Genomic DNA, 5345 nt, shown 5'->3' with positions numbered 1-5345 from the left:
GGAACTGAGGAATAGAGATTTAAGTATGTGAAAATTTGGCTCTCTGTCCTATTTCGTTAAATAATTCAGAAAATCTGTGATTTTAATGATGTGGGTGCTCTCTTTTCTAAAACAAATTATTTTACCCTTCTACGCCTTAGTAGATAGTTTCTTCAATTGCCTTCACCAAATGTCTATTACATAATTCCTAATCCAGCAATGAACCTGTTCCAATGTATCTAGTCTGGTTTTTAGATGAACCTATCCTTGAACCTGTCAGGTTTTTTTCCTTCTTTTTAAAATGTTATTGTTGTTGTTTCATTTAAGTTCCTTTTAAGTTTGTTACATTTTAAGTTGTCTCCCTCCCTCTCTCCCTCTTCCTCATCCCCACACCAGAGAAGACCACCATTTGACATAGATAGACAGATATAATAGTCAAAATAACTTAGTCATTCATAGTTATTCTTCTAACATATTGCTGTTATTGTAAACAACATTCTCCCAGTTCTGCTCATTTCACAGTTGTATACAATAGGTTGTATACAGTAGCAGCATGTTGTATACAGTAACAGCAAAAAGACTGCAAGGCTTCCCATGTTTCTCTATATTCAACCTGTTCATCAGTTCTCTTTTTCTTTTACAGGATTAGGGAACATAATTTATGCCTGGCGTTATTTTACGGCACTTTCTCCACGATAGCTTTTTAAACCATGTTCTCTTGGCAGAAAGGACTCTGGGTGCACAGCAGAGGCTCCCAACCTCAGACCTCCCTACCGACATTTGACAAACGCTTTCAGATCTTCCAGAAAGTTGATTTACTCCTGCTGCTCCGAGGCCATGCTCCTCTCGATCAGTTAGTCTGCAAACGTTCCGTCCACCCCTTGGTCAGCCAGGAAGTCCATCAAGTGGCCGTACGGGGTCCAGTCCAGGGAATTTGCGTTGGGCGTGTGGCTTGTATCGGTCCAGTCGGATTCGGTGGTGGGCTGAAAGCTAATTTTCCAGACTGAGAACTTGTCACTCTCCTCCTCTTGGTCCTGTCCTAGTCCTCGTCCTCTGGATGGTGGCTGTCCAGCACTAGGGCCTTCTTGGGATCGTCCTTCACAACCTACACCACCAAGTTCAGGGTTGACATAAGTTCAGGCTCTTGCTTCTCTTAGGTTTTCTGTCTCTCTGGTGGCTCGTCGTCAAATGTCTGTGGAACCCTGTTAATAGTGAATGTGACCGTGATTCTGTAGCCAGCTCATCTCCGGACTTACTTGACTTCTGTCCCTGCCAATCCCCGGATTCTGGATTTTCTGGTTTCTCCTCTCCTCTTTAATTCCATCCATCAGGAATTCAGCAAAGGCCTCGTCTCCCTCGGTGAGGAGTCCCCCTCGCATTCACGAGCATAGATCGGGTGAGCTGCGGGGCAGCTGCTGGAGACTGGGGGTGCCTCCTCGCAGGAGGCCTCCCAGGGTGCGGGTGGTGGTGACCGCGCGGGGCGCAGGGAGCAGCAGCACAGGGGAGATGACCGAAACAGGTGGAGGGGGGGGTGGGAGCGACCCTGTTCACCATTTCTTACAGTAATAGTCATATACCACAACTTATTCAGGCACGCCCCTCACCCCCACAAATGATGGACATCGCTTCAATTTCCACTTCATAGCCACCACAAAAGAGCTGCTAAAAATATTTTAGAACACATACTTGTTGGATTCCCCCCCCCCTTTTCCTGATCACCTTGGGAAACACACATAATAGTGATATTGCTGCGTCAAAAGGAATAAGGAAGTTTAATAACTCTTTAGGCATAATTCCAGATTATTATCCAAAATGGTTGGATCATTCACAGTTTTACTCACGAGTATAAGTATTACAGATATATATTTTTTTCTTGATATGAATGACCAAAATATTAATTCTTCTGGACATCCTTTCTGTATGATCTCAGGTAACGTCCAACCCACAAGTTGTATCAGCATAGGATTTTAGGATTTGAATAGAGTAGCTTTCTTAATCTTTTTCTCTTTCCCTGTGCTACAAAAAAAAAAAAAAAAGTTGGCTTTTGTTAACCTTTGATTGACTCCTTCATCTTAATCAAATCTTTTCTTATTACTTATTGTCTAAGTCAGTTAACCAATGGAATTGAAGCTTACAATTTTAAGGTCACCAGTCCAAGTTACCAGAGGTTAAGCGCTACAGGTTAAAGAAGAATGGTATTGGGTAGATTGGGCTAGTTACTGATACCAGAGTGCATTGAAGAAGCTTAAAATTTAGTCTAATACTCTGAAAGTCTTCAGGTCATCCACAGATTATCATCTGGGACTGGAGCCAAAGGTTTTAATGTGGTAAAGTAATGAGAAGCTTGGGCTAAATTATGGGACAGAAGTTCCTGTCTGTTACCAGTATTCCTTTCATTTTTTCAACTGTGTCAGCTTAACCTCTTCCTTTATAACCTGCTTCTTAAGATTTAAAGGGTCTTCATTTGTCCCTAACTCATTGTTAGGATATTATTATTATTTGATGAATGTATGATCCGAAAAGAAATGCAGACATCCTGAGTATTATCATTTGTTTATCCACCCCAAGTTCCTTCTCATTTCTACTTTTGGCCAAGGATTGGGAAGAATGCCTACTAATGTGGACCTTAAAATGAGGCAGAATTATTTACAAGATTAAATCTGTCTACTACTTATCTATCTATCTATCCATCCATCCATCCATTTATCTATCATCTATCTATCTATCTATCTAATCTATCTATCTATATGTGTGTGCATATTATGCAATCCTATTTGAAGATAATTAATTGACTCAATTTATGAAGCATTAGTTAAATATAAAATATTTATTAGTTCTAGGTATAATCAAAGATAAAATTATAAATACTTCCTGTTCTCAGGAAGCTGAAAGTGTGCTTTGGGGGCATAATATATACTATATAGGTGAGGATATACATATATACACATGTATATCCACACATATGCTCATCCATAGTAATTTGAGAAGGGGAGAATGAGCCTTAAAAATATAAGAAATTTGGGAAGGTTTTCTCTAGAAATGATACATGAGCTAAGTCTTGAAGGAAGCTAGGAATTCTAAGACACAGAAGTGAAAGAAAGACATGAAAGACTGCCTGTGCAAAGTCATAGAGCAGGGAGATAGAGTGACAATTTCAGGGAATAGCACATATTCCAGTTTGGCCAGAATATGGAGTGTATGAAGGTGAAGGATATGTAATGGATCCTGGAAAGGTAAATTGGATTCTCATTGTAAAGGGCTTTAAATTCTAAGCTAAGTAGTTTTCATTTGATCATAGAGGCAATAGGGAGGCTCTGAAGTTTCTTGAGCAGGGTAGTCCTGTGGTGAGCTATGTTCTAGGGAGAGCATTTTGGCACATATTTGAAGATTGGTTTGGTGAGGGGAGATACTGAAACCAAGAAATTAAATTAGGAGATCGTTTCAGTAATTCGGGTATAAAGTGGGGAAGTCCTAAACTAGATTATTGACCCTATTAAGGGAGGAAAGAAGAGAGATGAAAACTATTTCAAAGGTAGATTCAACATTCCATAATGAATTAATCTTCCTTAAGTTGGGTTGGCTTGTTTCTCCTTGGCTGCAGTGATGAAATTGCACCAACCATATACTCTCTAATACAATCACCTTTTTGACTAATGGTATGACAATGCAAGGTGATTGCTTAGAGATAGAGATGTCATCCTGAGGAATATAAGCCAAGTAGTAATGTTCTGGAATATTGCCATTCCAAGTACCTTGTTCCCAACCCTACCCACTTGGAACAAAGAAAACAGTTTCTCTCAGCATCCTCTGGACATTGTGCTAATTATTTATGATCTGTGCTAATAGTATGTCAATTATTAAAGTTTCTCCTTCTTGATAAATGTGGCTTTCCTTTTATTGTGCATTTACATGCATGATGGTCACTAATGATTTTCCAATCTTCTGTTATATCTTTCTAGTATGTGTGGTTCTATATATCAAGATACCAACACCCTACAATCCAGAAATGACAGGTCTGTCACTGTTTTCTCCTAGAAAAGAGATGGCAAGTCATTTAAAACTGAGTTAAATAAAACCACATGGCCCATGTCATGGCCCTGTAGCCAGACAAGTAGTAAGATAACACTTAAAGAGGTGGAAGAAAGAAGAGGTAGGTGATTAGATTTAAATAAATGAACTCTTATTAATTGAATTTTTATTTGAAACTTTTCACAGACGATAGTCAACACGAACTTCTATTTGCATTTGTGATTTGCACTAATTCACTAGTTACTGACCAAAGGCTTTTGAGCAAGTTACCATCATATCCCAAGAAAAGCAACATCTAAAATAAAGAAAGTCTTGAGGGGGGCGGAGCCAAGATGGCGAAATAGAAAGACGCACATACACATAGCTCCGAACACACAAACCACAGAACGGCTAGAGGGGACCAAGCCAGGGCGAATTCTGCACCCACAGACCACGGAGTATTGGAGCGAGGGAGATTCCTGCTCCGGAGAGACCTGCGGACCTCTCGCGGGGGGTCCTTCGCGCCCCAGACTGGGCGCCGGGACGGGGAGCGGAGTGCTGCCCTGCCGCGGCCACGACACTCAGGGGAGGAGATCTGAGAGGGCTTCGGGGACGGGATCTCCAGCGGCCACGCGGGTCCCCCCACCCACAGAGGGACCTGCAAACCTCTCGCAAAAGGTCCGTCGCGCTGCAGACGTGGAGCCCAGCCCGGACCTGGGGCGGTGGCGGCGGCGGCCACGGCTCCGAGAGGCACAGATCTGAGAGGGCTCCGGAGGCGGGACCTTCAGCGGCGGCACGGGCCCCCCCACCAACAGGTGACTGATGGGGGTGGGTGAGAGAGTCTCTTTGGCGGGTTGAGAGGGGAGTGGGGTGCCCCCAAAGCTCGGGCCCCCCCGGGAGGTGGGGGCTGAGAGGCGGCTGCGGACGGGGGCTCCCCAAACGGGCAGGAGCCTGGATCCATTGTGGAAGGTCTGTGCATAAACCCCCAGAGGGAACTATGCCTGAGAGGCGGCCCTGCCCCTGACCACCTGAACTTAATTCTCACACTGAATAGCAGCACTGCCTCCGCCAAAAATCCTAAGGCGGGAAGCAGCATTTGAATATCAGTCCCCAAACGCTGTCTGGGAGGACCAGGAGGCGAGGTGGGTGTGAGGAGAACATTCAGAGGTCAGGCCACTGGTTGGAGAAAATGCCAAGAAAAGGGAAAAGAAATAAAACTATTGAAGGATACTTTACCGGAGAAAAGACACTTCCTCCCTTCCTTTCTGATGGGGAGGAACAATGCTTGCCATCAGGCAAAGACACAGAAATCGAGGATTCTGTGTCCCAGCCCACCCAATGGGCTCAGGCCATGGAAG

The 5345-nt window shown here is 43.6% G+C and overlaps 1 pseudogene; it reads right to left on the bottom strand.

The window, feature by feature from the left end:
* Positions 1–749: 749 nt before the first annotated feature.
* On the bottom strand, positions 750–1358 carry LOC140514728 (complement component 1 Q subcomponent-binding protein, mitochondrial pseudogene; annotated as a pseudogene).
* Between the last annotated feature and the right edge of the window lie 3987 nt (positions 1359–5345).

Source organism: Notamacropus eugenii, chromosome 7, assembly GCF_028372415.1.
Source record: "Notamacropus eugenii isolate mMacEug1 chromosome 7, mMacEug1.pri_v2, whole genome shotgun sequence".
NCBI lineage: Eukaryota > Metazoa > Chordata > Mammalia > Diprotodontia > Macropodidae > Notamacropus > Notamacropus eugenii.
Note: the sequence above shows the minus strand (reverse complement) of the source record. Positions and strands in the feature narration are given on the sequence as shown.